The sequence below is a fragment of the Lissotriton vulgaris genome, chromosome 3_1, assembly GCF_964263255.1.
Source record: "Lissotriton vulgaris chromosome 3_1, aLisVul1.2, whole genome shotgun sequence".
Lineage (NCBI taxonomy): Eukaryota > Metazoa > Chordata > Amphibia > Caudata > Salamandridae > Lissotriton > Lissotriton vulgaris.
Window position 1 is genome coordinate 1,470,321,480 of NC_141689.1, and position 23,662 is coordinate 1,470,345,141.

Below are 23,662 nucleotides of genomic sequence, written 5' to 3' on the forward strand. Positions count from 1 at the left end.
ATGTCACTGACCATGTCATGAGTGATGTAATATGTGATGTCATCAGCAGTGCATTGCACGCGCAAGTTATAGTGAGTCCGACTAACTATAACGTGGGAATTTCAATGGTTTTATATCAGTAAAATTTCCAGCTAACTATAACTGGTGTGAAACCTATGGTTTTTTCAGTGAATTTAATAGGTTTTTTAAATGCTAATTCCTAACTATAACTGGTGTGAAACCTATGGTTTTTTCAGTGAATTTCATAGGTTTTTTAAATGCTAATTCCTAACTATAACTGGTGTGAAACCTATGGTTTTTTCAGTGAATTTCATAGGTTTTTTAAATGCTAATTCCTTTGTATATCGAGTTTCTAACCTTTTTTTTTTTTACAATTTGCTGTTTTTTTTTAAGTATTCATTTTTTCTTATAATTTTTTTCTTTTGCGCTCTGGGTGCGCGCTCCGGGAAGCTTTCAGCTAAGCTCTCCTGTAAGCTTCTCCGAGAGCTCATCTGAAAGCGCACCCAGAGCGCAACTGTCGTTCGTGAAAAAAAAATATGAATGAAAAGTTAATAATAATGCAAAACATTTCGTACCATACAAATAAAATTAGTTTTTTTTAATATGGAAAATGATTATGCATTTCTATAAAAGATTGATGACGTCACTTCGGCGCGCAACGTAAGTGCCCTCGGAAGCGCATACGTGCGCGGCGCATAAACGCACGGAAAAGCGCCTACGATCGCGCCACGTTTGCGCCCCGGAAGCGCCTACGATCGCGCTGCGTAAACGCACCCGGAAGTGCTCCGGAGCGCGCAGCGTAAACGCGTCGGGTCATGTGACCCTCAAATAACACTTTTCATTGGTTGCTAACAGTTTTTTTTTACAATGAATGAAATCCCCACCCATTTCCTTCACTTCTTCTTTCACTTTTGTGACTGAAAGACCTGCCTTTTTTGCTGCTCCATATTCCTGGATTCATCATGGCTGCCAGACCATCCAGCAGTGAAGATGACTTCATTGATGAAGAGCCTCCTACCCCAAAGGTGAAGGAACATTTCATTTGGAAATTTTTTAAGTTTCCAGAAGGCCAGAAGAAGGTGAATGCACCAAAAGTAGAGTGCAGGATCTGCAAACAGGTCCTGTCACGGGGTAACCCCCAAAAAAAATACTCTTTTGGGAACTTTACGATGATCCGACATGTGGAGAGGAGGCACCCCCAGAATTTTGCCCGGGAAAGTGTCAGGGCTCTGGCACAGGAGGTTCCCAGAGATGGGGCCTCTACATCAACAGGAGGAGCAACTTCTTCTGGAAGAGAACAATCTCAGGGGCAGGTAGCAAACATTCAACCTGCATTCAACCATGGGGTCGTCAAATGCAGATACTGCAATCAACTCCTCACCTATGGGGAGCAAAGTGTCCTGCTCATGGTTCGGGCATTGGAGAACCATCACTGCCCTTCCCACCCCTAATTTTTTTCTTTTCTTTTTGCTCCTGTTGAGCAGTTTCTATTCCCTGTTTTTGTTCCTCTTCAGTTAAAAGAAGAAAACCAAAAGTTCTTTTCAGAACTACCTCCAATTCTCATCAAAGAGCTATAATCTTAAAAAATGAAGAGTAAGTGAAATATAGTGCATTGATAATTGAAAGGAGAATGAGTAAGAAAGAACAGAAAGGTATGAGAGGTGAAAGGAAGTGAAGTAGGAGGAATGAAAGAAGGTGAGTGTTAGAAAAGAAAGTTATGACACAGTGAATAAACTGGAGTATTTCTGACATATCTGTAAACACAAAAGTAACGCATTGCAGGAGTGCGTCACAAAAGTGACGCAACTCCAGTAATGTGTCCTTTCACATGGAAAAAGCACCATGTGAAAGGTTTGCTGTGAAGCAGGCGCAAGATTTTGGCGCAACTGCATCCTAAAAGTGACGCACTGCGTCATTATTACCAAGCTTTTTGCAAGGAACACCCCCTCTGCATGCATTATACCTGACACTATTTTTTAAAAAGTGACGCATCTAGGTACATGGGTCACTTTTTAAAACTCTGCGCCATATTGTATCTGCATCAGGTATATTGTATGCAGAGGGGCAATCCCGCGCAAAAAGCTTGGTAATAACAACGTACTGAAATCTATGAGATTTCCCTGCGTCACTTTTAGGATGCTATTGCGTCAAAATTTTGCGCCGGCCTCGCATCACTTTTATGTTTACACATATGTCAGAAATACTGACGTATCTGTAGCTCCTTGCAACATGATTCGTCATACATTAAATATGACACATCTGGAATGTCATAAGGACTGTGGACAGAAAAGTGACGCATCACACCAGCAGTGTAATAAAATGTGCCTCGTTGCACTATATTTAAAGGATGCAACAGCATCCTAAAAGTGACGCAGTGAAATCTCAAACATTTCACTGCGTCGCTATTACAAAGCTTTTAGTGGGAGAACACCCCCTCTGCATGCATTATACCTCACGCAGATATAATGTGGCGCTTGATTTTAAAAAGTGACCCATCTACCTAGATACCTCACTTTTTAAATATAACGCAACGCGGCACATTTTTTTACACTACTGGTGCAATGCGTCACTTTTCTGTGCGCACTCCTTATGACATTCCAAGTAACGCATTGCTGGAGTGCGTCACAAAAGTGACGCAACTCCAGTAATGTGTCCTTTCAAATGGGGAAAGCAGCATATGAAAGGTCTTGCCTCAGTCTAACACCTGCTGTAAAGCAGGCACAAGATTTTGACGCAACAGCATCCTAAAACTGACGCAGTGAAATCTGAAAGATTTCACTGCGTCGCTATTACAAAGCTTTTTGCGGGAGAACACCCCCTCTGCATGCATTATACCTGACGCTATTTTTAAAAAGTGACGCATCTAGGTACATGGGTCACTTTTTAAAACTCTGCGCCATATTGTATCTGCAACATGATTCGTCATACATTAAATATGACACATCTGGAATGTCATAAGGAGTGCGCACAGAAAAGTGACGCATAACACCAGCAGTGTAATAAAATGTACCTCGTTGCACTATATTTAAAAAGTGACGCATCTAGATAGATGCGTCACTTTTTAAATATTGCATAACAATGCGCATTTTTTTACACCGCTGGTGCGTCACAAAAATTGACGCACAGGAAGCGCAAAACTAACAGCGCAAGGCCTTCATAAATATAATCCTGGATTTTCCCCGTGCTTCGCCGGTGCGCGTACCATGCGCTTCCCCCGCGCAAAACGAAAAAAAATTTTTAATGCCCTGCAGGACCCTATTTTAGTCCCTACATCAAACCTAGGGGGTCAGAGGGGGTCTACTCTTCCCCCTTATGGTCATTTGCCCCTTTTTTTTTCAAACCCCTTGTGTCTCGATTTTACCGAGACACAAGATGGCGGCCGCTCCGGACTGTTTAGAATGTTTACAGACAACTGAGAGCCAATCAGCTTCCTGCGCGCAAGTCGCGTGCCGCGCCTGGAGCGCACTCGGGTGCGCGCACGGGAGAGCGCCTATAGATATATATATTTTTTTGAACCTAAATTACTCAAAATCCACTGGAGCACATATCTTGAGACATAGCAAAGGCACATCGGGCTACCAGTCCCTACAATTTTGCCAAGTTTGGTGGAAATCCATTCAGCCGTTCGGGCTAAAAGTGAAATCGACCGCCCTATGGAAATTAACATGGGGAAAACGCGTTTTGGGACCCCCCTTTTATCTCGGCCCCCGCTTGACGAATCCCCCCCAAACTTTCAGGGAAGGACCGGACCGCCATGAGACCATTTTCCTGAAAATTTCAGGCAGATTCGTCAACCGGCGCCAAAGTTATTCAAAATAGAATGTTGAGATTTAACATTGAAAATTATCCTAACTATAACTACCTACTGGCGACCGCCAGTAGGTAATATATATATATATATATATATATATATATATATATATATATATATATATATATATATATATATATATATATATATATATGTGTGTGTGTATTTGTCATACATGAGTTTTTATATTTTGTCTATTTATGTGTTTGTATTTAACAGCCCTGAAGAAGTCCCAAGTTGGGAAGAAACGCGTCGGCTATATGGTGCTTCAACTGTGTTTTTGAAATAAAATATATTTAATTGAGGAATATCATCCTTTGTGACTGATTGAACACTATAGATTACATGTTAAATGTTGTGGTGCACCTTTGCTGTTGTGGTCAATGTATTGAGTTCCTGAGGGAATAAGCGAAGTTGCAGTGGATGCTACCCTGTGTGCACCCGACAACCCATTGGTAAATCAGGGGTTTAACTTATATGTGGGGTTATTATCTGTTAGGTGCTGTTCAGAAGAATGTTCCACTGCTAGATCTCTGTTTCCTAAAACGTAATGTTTGGGTACGGTTTGCTCGCGTATGGCATGATTACAATAGTGAGACGATGCACACACACGCAATGTTGGGGTATGGTTTGCTCACGTATGGCACGATTACAATAGTGAGGCGATGCACACACACGCAAGTAATGTTGGGGTACGGTTCATTCATGCATGGCACGATTACAATAGTGAGATGATGCGCACACACGCACGTAATGTTGGGGTACGGTTCACTCGCGTATGGCACGATTACAATAGTGAGACGATGCGCACACACGCACGTAATTTTGGGGTACAGTTCATTCGCTTATGGCACGATTACAATAGTTAGACAATGCGCACACACGCACGTAATGCTGGGGTACCGTTCGTTCACGTATGGCATGATTACAATAGTGAGACGATGCACACACACGCAATGTTGGGGTACAGTTTGCTCGCGTATGGCATGATTACAAAAGTGAGACGATGCGCACACACGCACGTAATATTAGAGTATGGTTCGCTCGCGTATGGCACGATTACAATAGTGAGACGATGCGCACACATGCATGTAATGCTGGGGTATGGTGCGTTTCACACGGTGCGTTTCACACGCAGTTGTGAATGCAGGGGTATGGTGCGTTTCACAGGCTCACGCATGGCACCATTACAATAGTGATACGAGGCGCACACCTGTCATGTGTGATGGGGCACTATGTGGCACACATCACCTTGACACTTATCACATGTGTACCGTTATGCAGATGTTGGCATGCACATCAACACTGGGATGGCAGTGTCAATACTATGGGCTGTCTCATGATGCAAGGGACCGGGCACTTTGTCACTTGACATTTCACGCTCATCATTACTCTATGTGACTATGTCCGGTGTGTGTCATGTTTAACCTTGAGCTTGTTTGTGTAACATAAACTGCATCTGTTGTTGGTGCATCTAACATGGGTCTGTGTTGAGATGGGGAATGGTTTCACATGTACGCACACCATGCCACATGTGCATTCCCACCTCTTTTGGGTCTGATGGCATCAGACATTATTTTTCCCAAGGCACACATGTCTGCATGCTGACAAGGGCTCAGTCGTTTTGTTGTCACATGCACACCTTAATTGCAATGTGTTTGATATGTACATTTACTATTCCATGTGACTTGTGCGTGTGCCTTGCAGTCAGCTGTGTGGATGGGTTGACAACCTTCCACTGCAGGTTTTGTGACGTTTGTCACTCCAGTGATATCTTGGGCTGTTCACTCAGACCAGACCAGCAGCTTGTTTCAGGGCATGTCATGTTTTTTAGGCAATCAACAGGTGTATCTGGGTTTTTGTAGGAGTGCCAGCAAGCTGGCATAAGTGTCCTGGATGTATTGCACACGCCAGACTCCATAGTGACCTGATGTCCAGTAGCAGTTTTGCATGTGCTATGTACCTTGCCATTGATGTTGTCTGACAGTTATTCTCCATTATTCCCAAATCTGTCTTGCAGGGCACCGCCTCTACCAAGGCCATTTCCAGACTTGGCTACCATGAGGGAACGTGCCTGAATCCGACGTTACAGATTCACTCGACAGTTGTTTCAGGACTTGACGAACAGGCTGGAACCACATTTCCAACCGCTACACAGGTATCTTACTGCGCTGACCCCCAAGCTGAATGTAATGGCAGCCCTCCATTTTTTTGCTACAGGTACATTTCAATTGACCATAGCTGATGTAGGTGGAATGTCCCAAACGATGTTCAGCCGTGTCTTGCGTGATGTGTTAGCAGCCATGTTGGAGCACATTGATGAATTCATCAAATTTCCTACTCCTGAAGAGTTGAGAGATGTCAAGGGTGAATTCTATGCCCTGGGAGGGATGCCACATGTCATTGGGTCCATTGATGGGACACATGTGGCTTTGGTGCCACCACAGGCTCAGGAGCAGGCTTACCGCAACAGGAAACATTATCGCTCAATAAATGCCCTGGTGGTGTGTCTTGCTAACATACTGATTTCCCATGTTTGTGCACGTTTTCCAGGATCGTGCCATGATTCATTCATCATGAGGTGTAGTAGGGTGCCAAGAATGATGCTGCAGCTGCACAACAATTGGGCATGTTTTGTTGGTGGGTAAACTCTGTTTGTCCTGTGTTTCTTAGTATCTTTTGCTCTGTCAGCATCTCATGAACAACTTATTTACATGATGTATATTTGCAGGTGACTCGGGCTATCCCAATATGCCATGGCTGATGACACCTCTCCGCAACCCAAGAACAGCTGCAGATCAGCGGTACAATAATGCACAAGGGCAGACCAGGCGAGTGATTGAGCGGACGTTAGGCCTCCTGAAGAGCCGATTCCGGTGTCTCGATAAGACCGGCGGATACCTCCCAAACGTCCCGTAGGTCAGTAAAATCTTCATCGTGTGCTGCATGCTGCACAACATGGCAGTTGAGAAGGCTGTGCCACTCATCCTGGATCCTGAGCAGCAGTAACATCCACCCATTGAGGATGAAGGGTTTGGTCACGATGCAAGTGATGAGGAGGAGGAGGATGATATCCGGAGTCAGCTCATACGCAACTTCTTCTCATAATGGTGAGTCACTGTGAATGAGTGTGCAAGCTTGTAGCATTGAGTGGCAAGTGTTGCAATGTGTTTGTCCAGCTGACTGTATGCAAAGTCACTTTGATGTGTGTTCTGATGTGTCACGCAAGTGCTGATGTCATGCCACACAGAAATGCTCAATGACTTAGCTTTGAATTTACATGTGTACTACATTGTTCTTGTTTTGACCTGCCCATGTCTTTAGCAAATATTTTTAACTGTGAGCCCTTGTGTGTCTGTCATTCCCAGGTTGCTGTGCCTGTTGTCTGTTTGTGTCATCTCAATCCGCCTGCTATTCCTCATGATGATTACAGCGTGGGCCGAATCAGCGTTCCATGCATGGACATGTATAAATGTCAGTTCAGGTAAGAGATCCAAACAGGCTTTTTGGGGTTGTTATGGTTTGGGAATGTGTGGGAACTGTTTTGGTGCATGTTGAAGAACCATCCATACATGTCTCATCACCATGGATCAAATTACATGTTGCACCATTCCCATGACAGGACAGTCACCCTTCTTTACAGTCATCTGTTGTGGACTATTGACTCTGGTGAAGTCATCAATGTGTGTCAACCTTGACCCTGACACATTGCAGATTCCACGGTTTGACTTTGTGTGGGACATCACAACCGCAGGCTCCATGGTAAATTGCAGCCTCACAGTGTGCAGTAGGATGTGTTTGGCTCATCCACTTAATCTTGTGTGCCAGTACGGTTTGATTTATAGTAAACCATGATGTGAAGGTGTGGGCCAGCGTATGTCCCACATGTTCTGTCAAGTGTCTTGTGAGTCTGTTCGTATGGATGCTTTGCCCCTTGTGCCAGTATGTCATGTCACTGTCACGTTGCTTCCTCAGAGCCGGTGGAGAACACTACTGTGCAAGCCTTCTCGGTCAGTTGATGTTAACTTTCTATTCCCATGATACCAGGAATGTTGGGCTGATGACGTCAGAACGTTGTGCTGTAGCAAATGTAAACGTGTCCATGGCACCAATCGGGTGACGTCAATCCCAGGATTCTCTTGTGGCGTGCTGCATATCCTGGTCACGGTAGGGGTGGTTTTGTGGCATTGCTCCTCATTACTCTCTGTTGAGTTCCGGACCAGCAGCTTGTTATGTTAGGCATTTCAAAGCCAAGTTGGATGAGACAATGAATGTCTCTTGTGGGGCTTCCTTGGGTTTATATAATTCCCTCACTCGTTGGATGAGCTTCTTAAGGCTCTTGCAGGTGATGTATAATTTCCCTTCTTGACCCTCACTGATTGCCAGGGGTAACTATGGATTGTTGCCTTTGTGTGAGTAGCACTGCAGCTCATTAGTATTTTTTAAAATTGGAACATTATTCATACACTGTGAGTACCTTGATTACTGCATGGCACTAATTGCATTGAAGCAGCCTGCAGAGCGTTATACACCCTTCATTTTTGCTGTAAAACTCTGCTACCTTTTATGTGTCCTTGTTCAAACCTCACATCTAGTATAATTTTCATTACTGTGATGCCAACTATGATACAGTGGCTGTTGTTTTCCTTTACAGGTGTAACAGTTACAGTATAGGTCCTGAGGTATTCTGTAATTCAGTGGCAAGATGTGTTGAATGCTTATGCTTGTTTACCTTTGTTTCAGATCTCCCTCCCTGCTGTTTGCTTCCTTTCCTTCCCTCGCCTGATCACCCTTTTGAGTCAGTAATGTATACTCAGACCAAGGGGCTATCAGGAGATGGACCACTATGATAATCACACCTTTATGAGGATTTGAAGGAACCAACAGTCCCAGGCAGTCGTGTGCACATTGTCTCACCAGCATTACAGGTAAACTCCTTGCATGACTGTTATTTTCTTCAGAGCAATGGCACTGGACATGGACATTGGCTAAAGCAGCATGCCCCAACACAAACTTTATCCATTTGAATCGCAAATGTGTACCACACAGTACAATGTGCATCATTACTGTCACCACAGATCTCTTGCCAGTTTGCATGCGTCATCTATGGCATAATTGACAAAGATTGTGCATATGGGACTATGTGTACTGTGGTAACATGCATGCTGTTTATCATAGCTAATGATTTATATTGTGTATGAAGTACATGGTTGTGTATGTATTGTTGCAGCTTGCTACACACAACGGGCAGCCAACACCTGCTGACGCTGTGTGTCCTGTGCGCAGCTTGGCCTTTTTGTGTCTGATCCTGTGCCCGTCATTTATGGTGATTGATCTTCCATTTTTGTTCCTTGACCCATGCGTAACCAGATCCTCCTTCCTTTCCATACACCTGTTACATTGTGCCTAATAAACCTCCTTGTCTTTGTGTGCTAGTTTTTGCACGGTGTCTCACCCTTTCCACCATCATGTGTTCACCCATTCCTGCTGCTGCCTCCCCTGCGGCACCTCACCACTGAGTGCCCTGATTCTGTAACACACACGCCTCCCAGATGCTCCTCCCTCCCCCAACCCATTGTTAATGCAGGCAGCAGCTTGTCAGTGCCACTGTTGAGCCACCTCTGTGCCAAAGGCAGGACCGTCAGCGCCTACAATGTGCACAGTGCAAGACGCTCTGATCCTTCCATGATGCAGGTAACACAACAGACTCATGCTCCAGCCACCCTCCAAACAGTGAAGACCAGACAATCATCCACCTGCTATCAGGGAACCCCTAAGCGCACCCATGATAGCTTTGGAGGCTGTGTGTGCAACTCCTACTGCCAACAACGCGCTACCACGCATGACAGACCATGTCCATACAACCAGGTCATGTGCCTCCTACTGCACACCCGCTACATCCACCAGCACGTCATTGGACTCTGTCACCTCATCAACCCAACAACCCCACACATTGCCTTCATTACAGTTACCCGGTTGCACGCCTCCTCAGCACACTACATCAACATTGCCATCACGGATTCCAGATCACCCACAGGGACCACACCAACAATCCTGGATGATGTATTGTAATTCTTTCTGAAGTACCCCCTCAGAGTCACATACAATAACAAGGACACACTCAGCATTGTCAAACATCTGCACTTTTCACACCAACCCCCTGACCACCCTCAGTCTAACTATCATCTACAGATCTCCAGGCCTACACCCACAAATCTGCTAAGACATCGACATTTATAATAATAGTCATGTATTGAGCACACATCTAAGCCAAGAGGGTTGTCCCAGTGCTGTAGTGTACCGAAAATGAGGCAGCATACGTAGGAGCAACTTATCAAGCAGGCTAAATATCCAGGTCTTAAGGGCTTTGCAAGACTCACATTCAGATAGAATCCAACGCAGCGGAAGAGGTTGCTCAGTCCAACTATAGTGGTTCCTACCTTAAAGGTTTCACCTCCTGATCTAGGTTTTGCAAAGCAAGGACTAATGAGCAAGTGCTTGTCATTGGAACGTAGAGATCGTGATTGACAATAGGGACGGAGTCTCCTCCTAAGGTAGACCGGACCACGGCCTTGTCCTGCCCTGAAGGCAAGTGAAAGCCCCTTGAACTCTATTTGTGTAGCCATGGGCAGCCAATGGAGTAGTCTAAGATACGGGGAGATATTTTGTCAAAATGAGACTCCACATACCAGGCGGGCAGCAGCGTTTTTGCCCGTCTGCAGTATACGGAGCAAGTCTAATGTGAGACCTACGTATGAGCTTTTCGCATAGTGTAAGTGGGAGGCACTCAGTGCGTGAACCACCGTTTTCCGGGTTACATTGTGCAGATAGTGAATAAGTCTCTTGATGAGTTTCATTTTTCCAATACAAGCAGCACCCGCCTCTTGTACCTGCTTGGCAAGGGATAGCTGATTGTCCAATCTAACTCCCAGATTCCTGACCAAGTCCTTGTGTGCCGGAGCAATGGCCAGTTCCTCTGGCCACCACAAATTGGAAGAGGGGGAGAGGGTTGGTTTAAAAATTAGGATCTCGGTGTTGACTGTATTAAGTTCTAAGAAATTGTGGTACATCCAGGCCCCAATAATATGGAGACTATTTTATAGTAGTTCAAAATTAGCAGCACACACAGCATTTAAGGTGAATAGAAGCTGAAGATCCTCAGCATATGATATGATTTTGATTTCAGACATGCCAATCACTGCAGCCAGCGGGGTTAAGTAAATATTAAAAATCTGAGGGCTCAGATCAGAGCCCTGCGGCACGCACCACTTCAGTGGTTTGACTGTGGAGATGAATGGATAGGTCCGGACCTGCTGTGTGCAGTCAGATAGTAAGGACAATATCCAGTTCTGCACTGAGCCCCCCACACCTATAGTCTTAAGGCGTTTCTAAAGAATGGGATGGGCAACGGGGTCAAATGCTGTAGACAAGTCTAACAGCACCAACACTGCCTTGGAACCTCCATCGACCACACAGCATATAGAGTCTGCCATTTAAATGAGGGCCAGCTCTGTACTATATCTGGGATGGAAGCTGGATTGAGAGTCGTGAAGCAGGCTATTATCTTCAACAAAAGCCATCAGTTGCTGCCAGGAAATTGTCACATAAATTTTGTCCGGAGATGGTAAAAGAGAGTTAGGTCTATGATTGCAAGGAGATTCAGGATCTAGGTTGGCTTTCCTTAAGATGGGCAGGAGGAACACATGTTTCAACACATCCGGTTTAGAGCCCAATTTGTGGGAGAGGTTCTAGATGGCGCTTAAATGATGACTGGGACTCTTAGCAAGGATGTAGTATCGCTTGGGGGGCAAGGGGTCAGTAGGGGGACTGGATTTACACATCTGCAATTCGAGCAGAGAGACCTCCGATGAAAATTTGTAAAAATCTGAGATCACAGAGCTGGGAAACGGCTTTACTGATTGCTCCTCAGACATTGGACGACTACATCAGCACACAGGCACTCACCTACACAGACTACATGGGTCAGGGAGACAGCAACTCCTGGCTGGATGACAACCACAGTACCATCCTGCATTGGTACATCAACATTTGCATCCAGTTGTACAAATAACAACACACTGCACCACACTCCACTATAGATCCACCAAGAAAGCTTGACCTAAGTCGACACATACGAGCTGTGTGGCACCCTCAAATAGGACACTCCAACCAACAACACCGCCACACCCTGCAAACGCACACTCTGGATCAGCGACTGATCCAACACTCTTGCCACATTGGCGGGCTTTCCTGTGAAGCACATCAACAGTTAAGCCTCCCGGGACAAGGCAGACCTACTGGACTCATACAGGTCTAGCCGGACTCATGTGCAAACCTTATAGGACAAACAACCATCAGTTACCTTTCAGCCCTGAAATCCACCTCACACAGACATCCCCATATCATCAGCCCAGACAAGGGGACAACCTTCAGGTATGGCCTAGGCAGCAACACACACAACATGAATGACCTCATCGGCATTGTGAGGGAACTATCTGACCCCAGCTCTCCATCCAAAAGACATCCCACCCTTGCAAGGCCAAGGGGATCCGTTGCAACTTACTACCACTGCAAGCTGGTTGACGTACACGACAGCCTCGCCACACAGAGGCAGACAGCGCTATTTTCCACAGGACATACCCCCCTCAGGTCCTGGACTACCCGTCATCAGCTAAGACACCACCAGGGTCATGTGCACCATTCAATCCGGATCTCCATCCGGGCCCTTCCCACACAACATCTCAATCACAGCATACACCTTCCTTGAAGGCCACCTCCGGCGTGTCATGAATGTCTCCTTTGAGTATGCCACTTTCCATGGGAGCTGGAGGCATGCAGGAACCCAGGCCCTTCTTTGACAACGGATGGCAGTACCGCAGGATCTCCTGGAACATCACTCTGCTTCCCTACCCGGCAAATGTCATCAAGACGACAGTCAATGAGAAACTGACCATCTCATTTCAAGCAAACATCTCCAGGCAACCCGCCCCAGACCATCTTCCACAGTAATCACCTCACTGCAACAGCCCTCATTGCCACCACCACCAACATCTTGGACCATGCTCAACAATGGTGAGACCACCACCCTCACCCCATCGACCTCTCAATGGCATTCTACACCATGTGCTACCACACTGTCAGATCAACACATCTCCAACACTGGAATCCAGAGGAAGGCCCAGGATAAAATCACCAAGTACCTCACCAGCAAGGCCGAGGGAGTCTGCCTCCCCCCTTCGGCATGTAGTACACTGGGGTCATCGGGCCCAGGCCTCATCTCTCAGTGTGACAATCTACATTGTCTCCATGATCCCCTCTCCAACATCACATGCGCACACGACCTCATCATCATGTCCTCTGCCATTGACACCCAGCTGCTCCTCACACTCACCAAAGACCCAGCCACTCCCAGATCCAACCTTCAAGTAGGCATGAGGTGCATTGACATATGGATGAACATCAGCCACATGAGGCTGGACTTGGACAAGACTGAGCTCATTATCTGAGGAATGTCCCCTTACAGCTGGGACAACGTCTTGTGTCACAGCGGCCTGGGCAGCGCACAAGCACACATTGGCCACACACGCAAGCAGGTGCTCATCGTACACTCCTTGCTCACAATTACCACGAAACTCAACACCCTCTCTACCTCATGCTGCAAGTCCCTCCACATGCTGCAAATGTTCATCAGATAGATCCACTCCTAGTCAAGATAGACAGTCACCCAGGGCTCAACTACACCAGCGCACTCTATGCAGGAACAACAACCAGACTCCTGGAGGACTTGTGCACATCCAGGGTGCATCGGCACACCTCATCCTCAACATCACCTGCCACAGCCACATGACCGTCCACCTGAGATACCTACAATGGGCTCACTCTCAACAGAAGGATCACCTTCATACTCCTCAGCCATACTCAGGAGGCACTCCACAACCCCAGCCCCGAAGAGGAAAATGGACGTCTCCCATCCAACACCCCATTGCCCCAACCCCTTGCCCTGGGCACCATTCATCACATCCACAGTAGAACTGGATGTGGGAGATAGTTCTCCCACATCAACAAACAGACCTGGTACTCCCTCCCTGGGTACCTTCACATGACCCATGACCTCTACACATTCCTGAGACTCTTCCAAATCTGTCTGTATGAGAAGTAAGGCAAGCCCACCCCCCTCAGCAGATAGAAACCATCACAGGTGAGTATAGCGCTCCATGTATGTATTTGATGATACATTTTGACCTATGTGTGTCCTCGACTGAATCAGATCACAGTGTATGGATGGCTTGAGTTTGTTCCACACTGTGGCATACTTTGACATATCCCCACATGTATGTTGTAGAATAATGGTAAATGACTGCAACATCAATTTCACTTGTGTTGGTTTTGTTTATTTATTGTTTGTGTGCGGGAAATGTGAGGTAGTGATGGGTGCTGTACAAAATGGGGGGGAATCCAAAGTCCACAGAGGGAGATGTGATGCCTTGCAGTTTGAGTCAACAGAGTCCAGACCACAGTGCTTGGCATCATTGGTCCGACTGCAACCAGCAAGTCCCTGTGGGAGAGTAGGACAGTCAATGAGATGATGCTGTTGCACACAGACTCCAGGTGCCATACCAGGTGATCTGGGAGATACGCATGGCCCGCTGCCTCTCATTGTCTCTTCCGTGGATGACCCACCATCCTAGGGGGACCCTCATATGCAGGACTTGACGATGCGTGGGACGCTCCGTCGTACGATTACTCCTCCTCCTCCCTCTCTGTGCCTGGTGGCGGTCTTTGCCTTGAAGTGTCTTGCCTGGTGACACAGGGAGGGTGCTGCATGTTGTCTGCAATCCGAGTAAATGGCTTATGTCCCTTTGCACCACCAGGAGCTCAGCCAGTCTTGCCTCCATCTGTCTGTTGCTCGGCCTGAAGGTTTGCTTTTTTTTATCTCTGTGAGGGCACCCACTACCTGGCTGAACTCCCTGGTGTCCCGCCGTTATGCCCTCATGATGTTGGGGAGCTCAGACATACCGGGCCCTGCAGCTGGCTGGCCAGGTTCTCGTCTCAGCCTGCTGCCACTCCCACCACCTCTGCCCACATGGGCCGGGCCTGCAGCTGTGGGCACATCGGCTCGACGGGACCCCTGAGTGATGGCAGTGGTGGTGTTGTATGCCCCCTCATGGGTGCCCGCCGAACCTTGTCCCTCATTGTCAGACTGGCTCTGTTCTTGAGTGTGGGCAGGGCTCCGAGCTGGAATGGTGGTGGTGGTTGGCGCAGGTGTCCCTGATCCAGATGCTACAGGGTTTGGGGCACCAGAGGTGCCAGGTTGGTCTGGGTCATCCATGGAGTGGTGAGAGGCATCACTGTCGGTGGGATCAGGGTCCTACAGAGTCTGGGACTGTGAATCATCTTCCCCATTGTTGGGGTTCGATTCCGCACGTTGCCCTGTGGGTGCGAGCGACAGACAATGTTAATGCCATTTAATGCAACATCCATTTTTCATACAGATTGTAGATGGCACAGTTCCACCTGGTAGTTGTCCATGCTTTGGATTGTCCTCAATGTTCACTTGTGGATGTATATGTTATGGGGGCCGTTTGATATGTGCTCCTGAGTCATTGACATGGGGGCATATTTTCAATAACTGGCACAACCCTGCCTATCAGCAGGGATTCACTAGTCATTGTGCACCACAGCTATGCCAGCACGGATGCGACACATTCACATTGTGGAGCACCATGGTGGAAAAATGGCACAGCTGCATCATACATCGGTGCAGTATGGGTAGGCGCATTGCTGGAGTAGGGTCACCAGAGCACGACAGCTCTAGCAATGATCTGTGGGGCCCTATCTGCACAATGTTGCTTCAATCCTTATACCTGCATCAGCCATGCACAGGGTTTTGACTCAGCATGTGCTTAAAAGTGACAGAGTGAAATCTTGTAGATTTCACATTGCCACTTTTGTGAGGCGTGGCTGCTCCATAACACCCACCACCCCCTCCACCCCTGCTCCAGAACACCTACTTGTGGCACAGGGCTTTAGAACGTGCCACATCTCCCAGATGCGTCACCTTGTAAATTCCCAGCAGCATGGCGCCTCTTTTGTGCCACTGCTGTGTCACAAAGGTGACACGACGGCAGCGTGAAAAAATCACTAGGGGCTTGTGAATGGGCAGCGTGCATTTGTTGCTTGAATGCTTTATCAGATCTGAATTGGTTTTGCTGTGTTACGTTGCCATTGTGACAGTGGGAGCCCCAGGAAGGTATGTTTGCTTAAGGGGTGTGTGTGACAGGCCGTGCTGGTAGTTGGAGTCTGAGTTGGCACTGGGACCTCCCTCCTGGTGTGGCTGTCCACCCATAGAGCATGCTGCCATGACAGTGGTTGTGAGTTCCTGCACAATATAGCTGACCTTGTTGTCCAGGTGTTTGTGTTTCCACTGGTCACAGGAGGGCCTTGTGCTGCCTACACCAGGACCCAGTGTGAGCTATCTTGTCAGTACATTCACACACCATGTGCATTGAGCATGGTGCATGGGTGTGTACCTGGGCCATATGGGATGAGTGTAATTGGACATGGGCATCCAAAGAGATGTTTCTTGGGGTGGGCACATTTTTAGCTTTATCACCATCCCCCTTGCACCCTTCCCCCCCTCCGCCTTGCACCCTTCTCACCCTCCCCCTTGCACCCTTCTCCCCTCTGCATTGCACCCTCCTGGCCCTCTGCCTTGCACCCTTCTCCCCACTGCCTTGCACCCTTATGGCCCTCTGCATTGCACCCTTCTCCCCACTGCCTTGTACCCATTTGGACCTCTGCCTTGCACCCTTTTCCCCACTGCCTTGCACCCTTATGGCTCTCTGCCTTGCACCCTTCTCACCCTTTCCCTTGCACCCTTCTCACCTTCTGCCTTGCACCTTTCTTACCCTCCCCCTTGCACCCTGCTCCCCTCTGCCTTGCACCCTTCTTGCCCTCTGCCTTGCCCCCTCCTCCCCTCTGTCTAGCACCCTTCTGGCCCTCTGCCTTGCACCCTTCTTCCCACTGCCTTCTACCCTTCTGGCCTTCTGCCTTGCACCCTTCTCCCCACTGCCTTGCACCCTTATGGCCCTCTGCCTTGCACCCTTCTGGCCCTCTGCCTTGTAGCCTTTTCCCCACTGCCTTGCACCCTTATGGCCCTCTGCCTTGTACCCTTCTCCCCACTGTCTTGCACCCTTATGGCCCTCTGCCTTGCACCCTTCTGACCCTCCCCCTTGCACCCTTCTCCCCCTCCCCCTTTCACCCTCCTCCCCTCTGCCTTGCACAATTCTCGGCAACCCTCTTGCACCCTTCCCACCCAATGGAGGGTGCTGCCACCTAGGACAATAAATTGTAACAAAAGTTTTACCTCTGACACCATTGATCATACACGCTTATTTTTGAGCACAGAAGTCCCTTTTATTGACTCTGTTATTTTTATTACTTTTTTGTTTTCTTTATTCCATTATTTCTCTTAGGGTAAGCTTGTTTGCACTCTATATACATGGGATACCTAGACATTTCATGTCTTAATTTTTGCACAAGGACATATACGAAGTATCTTGCTTTCTCAACAACACGTAAGTGCAAATTTGTACATATAGACAAACATCAAATGTGATAGCATTTCATTTATAAAAACAAACAAACAATACAATAAGATACAAAAAACATGACCATATTGCAGATTCTCATGGCAAAGTCCTACTGTACTACCAGAGTTAGAGTCAATTTCTCTTGGTAATGTTTACTATTTTGGTCCTTGTAGAGTTCAGAGCCTTTTCTTAGAGGTAAGTGAGCTGAGTGATCTAGCTCCACTGCATTAATTTTAGCATTTTCAATCCAAAAATATTTTGCTCTGATACTCTATACTTAATGCCAACGCCTTTCGACCTCAATGGAATATGAAGCATTTATTATATGTGAGGTCTTCCTCAGGGCATGATGTATCAGGTAGGACAATTTTCTGATTCTATAGGGAAATAATCAAGAATAGGTGTTTTAGTATTGTGTGTGTATTTATTTACAAGTGCGAATATATGTTAATTCTAGTTTACGCACCTATTGTTGTTCAAAAAAGAGGTTTAGGTCACTTTTTTTACTGATCCACTGTCCTTCATTCTGTTGCTAAACACAAAACAAAACTCTAAATTAGCTTATATCTCTTGGGGGATAAGTCCAAGGCATGTCAGCCTGCTGTTATGTTTGAGGGAACCTACCCGTTATGCTTCGTTCGATTCCAGCGTTTATCTTAATATTGATAGGTCCTCTCTTCTGTGGTGGGGCGATTTATGTCTGTGATTCTAAAGGGAAACGAAAAGAAAGCTATATGTGGGTACACTGTGTGTATCACTTAACCTTTGTGTAATTGATCTATTGCTTAAAGTGCAGTTAGTGCTTTTATTTATTTATCACGTTATGTGGCAAAAATCCTGTATACAAAACGACTGTGTGGTTATATTCATAAGTCCCAAGCGCATGCAGTTTTATATGAATTAATGGTGAGTTTGTGTGGCATTGAAAAAGAGGTGTTGGGGGAGCTGGGCGCATGCAAGTGCATATCAGTCCCGCATACATAGGGGCAATGACACCATTTAAAAAGCATGATGGACTAGGGCCGGCCCTGACTTGGCCCACACCAGAAACACTGGTGATCCAGGGGGGGCCGAGAGCACCCCTTGCCCCCTGTGCAGACGCCCATTCAATTGGGTCTGAATTGGGATCTCACAATGCATTTCGTGACACCCACCCTCCCAGAATACTGGACGTCTCTGTAGCTCAATGGGTCTGTTGCAAAGGATCATGGTTTGTGTGTGTGGGCACTTTTTATTGGTCCATTTGTGGGTGGTGCTTAGTTTGAATTGTTTGTGGGTGTGTTATAAGGGGTGGGTCTGAGTTAGGACCTCTGTTTGCCTATTTGGATGTGGCCAGGACATTCAGTTCCAATGGTTTGTACACAGGAGACATGTTTTGTGGTGTTGTGCATTTCTTTGCACCCTCATTGTGCTGTTTTTATGGCTTTGCGTGCGCTTAGTTCCGGGGGGGGTTCGAATCATATTTGCTTGCGTGGCTCGCTCATACACGACGTTTATACGGGGTTTGCATGCGCTTCGTTCAGGGGGGGTTCGAATCGTATTTGATTGTGTGGCTCGCTCATATGCGACGCGTATACGGGGTTCGCGTGCGCTTCGTTCAGGGGGATTCGAATCGTATTTGCTTTTTGTGGCTCGCTTATACGCAACATTTATACGGGGTTCGCGTGCGCTTCGTTCAGGGGGGTTCGAATCGTATTTGATTGTGTGGCTCGCTCATACTCGACAACGTTTTCCCGTACGAATCCCGTTCTCGGTCCCTGGTCTGGATCGTACTTATCTGGTCGTACATCATGTTTACGAATTGTACGGTTTATTTCCCGAGTCCGTGCCATACGTTTTTTGCCTAATTTTCATACGGTTCGCAAGGATTAGGACGTATTTTTAAGAAATGGATCATACTACGTGATTCGTACGGATTTGTACGATTCATAAGGAAACGGCTACGAATACGAATCGTCAGACGGGTTTCTTTCCCGAATCGGAATCGGCCCCTTAGTCTTTTTACTTCCTACCACACAACTCACTACCCATTTCGGAAAAAAAAGTATTTGCTGAATTAACATAATTAACTATCAATTAAATAAATATTATGAATTAAAAAACAAATTAAAACACAGAAAATGTTATTATTTCCCACCCCATATTCCCCACAACCCACACCTATAATTCAACTGTTAAAAAATAAATTACACAAAAACAAAAATTACACAATTATCATAATTAGTTATTTATTACATAATATTAATTAACAACTAATAATTATTTGATTAAAAATAAATTACTTTCCACCTTTTACCCCTATAAATCCCACATCCTGCACCTACAATTAATTATACAATTACCATACTTAATTGTGAATTAATGCATTTATTTTAATTAACAATTAATTATAAACTAATTACAAATACATTTCTTCCTACCCTTTACCCCTCTAAACCCCACAACCGGCAACTAAAATTAATTACACAATTGCTATAATTAATTGTCAATTAAGTCATTAATATTAATTCACACTGAATTATTGATTAACTAAAAATAAATTACTTTTCATCCTTTACCCCTATAAATCCCACAACTTGCACCTACTGAAGTGTATCCCCCAAAAATTAATAACACAATTAACAGTGTAAAATCTCAAATAAAAAAATATTAAGAAATAAATATATTCATGAATTTACTATACCTAAATTACTTCCCACACTATTCCCCTATATCCCCAAACTCACTATGGAACTAAAAAATGCAAAAATTAATTAAAATAAAATTACTGCCCACTAAAAAATGAACACTTATATTAAAAACTCATAAACCATACTTATACAAAAAAACATCTCATGCATTCAAAATATATACTAAAATACATAACACTAATTAAAAAATTGCATTTTTTAAACAACTAAGGGGGTCATTAGGATAACGGGCGGACTTTGTCCGCCCACCATCCTATCGGATAACGGGACCGCCCGCCATAAGGGCGTGGGTCCCGTTGGGGGAATTAGGATGCGCCTGCCTGTCAAGGAGAGTTGTCTCAAAGTGTTCTCTTGCCACGACTTGCACAGGAACAGGCTGTAGCTCTTTTCCCGGCTCCACCTCTAGGATGCTCAGAACCAGTTATGTAAAAACTTGGCTCTCAAGATCCCCAAAGGGGGAAGGGGGAATGGATAAAATAATAAATCAAGAAGAGACTGCTCTGGATCTTTTCTGTTCAGCTTCTTCCGTTAATTGATGATTCTTTCTGTCTACTCACGGAAGTCCTAATGCACATAAGACAGGAAAAATTTAGTTCTCTCCCTAACTCTAGTGAACTCTTTCCATAACCTTTAAAGCTTCTTACCTAACTATCCAGATTCTAGCGCTACTCTTCTTCTGGTTTTTTCTGTCATCTTAAGTTTTCTACTTTGTGCTTCTGGAGATTTAAACTGTAATATTAATTAGATTAGTTCTCTTTTTCTCATCTAATCTCTCTTACTTATAACCTTTTATCACTACTTTTACCTCCTTAAATAGTCATCTTTCTTTAATAATAATCTTGATCCTCTTGTTATAGTTGTATGGTTCCTATTTGACTTTAAATGTTTCTTTTATGTATTCCAGGTATCACCTCTACACTGCTGTGTTTTCTCTGGTAAGTATCGTTTTTCAAACCATTACTTCACTCTGGTAGATATTGGTTATAGGTATTTCCGTATGCTTTTAATCATAGCTCTGGTAATATTATCTTACTGGTAATTTCCCCTCAAAAAAGTCTCTAGCATGCATTTCTATAACTTGGTCCGTTATTAAGCTGTATACAATTGTTTTCTTTGTCCTTTTTGGCATGCATGCACTTATCTGTGTTTTCGCTTTCTTCTTCTTTCAAGGTGACTCGAATGCTGCTGGACGCTCCTCCAGTCTCGAGTCTCAATGCGGTAAGTTCAACTCGTAGTTGCACCAATAGCTCGATTCAGGAAATGTAGAAACTCAGGACAAATAACGGAGTCTTGAGATTCTCAGGAAAATATTCAACTCAAAGGCAAAATCAGAGTTTGAACGGCATTCCGAAAAAGCCAACCGTCTCCTTCACAACTTCAGTGAAGTGCGCATAAAACTCAGCACGCGCGCCTCACCAAAGACCCTGCACCTGGAGTAGCAAGCAACCACTAGACCGCCAACTCATTTTCCGAGTCGGCGGCCATCTTGAAATTCCGCTCGTGAACCGCTGAACTCCATCAGCGTTTCCGAGTGGTCTTTCTTTTGCAATTTCGAAAATCCTTACTCCTCAAGGCGCAAACAGAGTAATTTTGTTTACTTGAAGCCCCGACAGATCTAACAGTACCCCCCAACAAAGGGGATTCTTACTCTCGGGCTTGGTTGGAAATCTTCTGTGAAAATTCTTAACCAATCGGGGAGAATGGATGTCCGAAGCAACCTCCCATGATTGCTCTTCTGGACCGTACCCTTTCCAATCCACCAGATAATAAAATTTTCCATTTGCTTGTTTCGAGTCCAAAATCACTTTGACTTCAAATTCCATTCTTGACTCTAACTGGATGAGTTGAGGGGGTGAGTTCTTTCGCAATTCCAATGCTGCCTTCCTCAATAAAGAGACATAAAAGACCGGATGGATTTTCATTTTGACAGGTAGTTTTAGCCGATAAGTTCCTGGATTTATTTGTTTCTCAATTGGGTAGGGTCAAATGAATCTAGGGAGGAATTTTCTATTGCCCTTCAACCTTAAGTTTTTTGTACTTAACCACACCTCGTCACCCTCTTTTAAACTAGGACCTTCTCTTCTTCTTTCATCAGCTTGAATCTAATATTTTATCTTAGCATGTTTTAGATTTTGAGAAGCCTCTAGTTGAATTTCTTTAATATGAGCAACTAAATCCTTAACTGCTGGAACTGAGAGTTCAGTGTTTCTGATTGTAGAATGTGGGTGCTGGCCATAGTTTAGGTAGAATGGGGAGAAACCAGATAAACATTTGTGGCATTATTGTATGCAAATTCTGCCGTCCACAAATAGTCTGACCAATTCCCACCTTGTTCCAACAGAAACAACCTTAAATATTGCTCTAATTCCTGGTTAACCCTCTCTGTCTGTCTGTAGGTTTCCGGGTGAAAACTGGTAGAGTATCTTGCCTCTATTCCCAACCCTTTCAAGAAAGCCTTCCAGAAATGGGATAAGAACTGTGAATCTCGATCTGAAATGATAATTTTGGGAATTCCTTGAATCCTTACTATATGAGTGCTGAAATGATTCGCTAGCTGTTTAGACGTTGGGACCCCTTTTAAAGCTAGAAAATGTGCCATCTTAGTAAACGCATCCACTACCACCCAAACCGTATTATAACCTTGATTGGAAGGCAAATCTACAATTAAATCCATAGTGATGGTATGCCATGGACCAGGAGGGGTGGGAATGGGTTGCAATAATCCTTTCGGGGCCTGCCGTTCCGATTTTCCCTGAGCGCAGATTTTGCACGTCTTCACGTACGTTTCTATGTCAATGGTCATATGCGGCCACCAATAGTGTCTTTTTACCAATTCTTTAGTCTTCTCTTCTCTTTTATGGCCAGCCAAAAGATTATCATGACATTCACGCAACACCTGGTTTTGCAATTCCTTGGTTGGTATATACAAGGCTTCCTGATGATAAGGTAGTTGGCCTCAGATTTCTCTTCCTTCATCTTCTTTGACCCATTCTTGAATTTCTTCTCGGCTCATTATCTGGGCAATCTGTTCCTCAATTGCCACTGAGGTAGTGGCACAAATAATCTTTGAGTTTGGTATGATACCTTGATCTTGTTCCAAAGATTTCTTAACATCAGTATCAATCCTTGACAAGGCGTCAGCCTTTCCGTTTTGGGTTGCGGGTCGGTAAGTGATAACAAAATCATATTCTGCAAAAAACAGGGATCACCTGAGTTGTCTTGGAGTCAAGGTTTTAGCAGACTTCAGAAATTTTAAATTTCTGTGGTCGGTAAAGACCGTCACTTGATGTCTGGCTCCGATTAGGTAATGATGCCATTATTTAAAGGCATCTTTAATTGCCAATAATTCCTTGTCAGTAATTGTGTAGTTCTGCTCTGCTGATGTTAATTTTCTCGATCTGTAAGCCACGGGGTGTAGCTGCCCAGTCCTCTTGTGTCTTTGAGAGAACACACCTCCAATTGCCTGGTCAGAAGCATCGGTTTCCACATAGAAAGGCTCAGACGGATCAGCATGTAATAATACTGGAGCTGAAGTGAAACTTTCTTTTAACAGTTTAAAAGCCATCTCC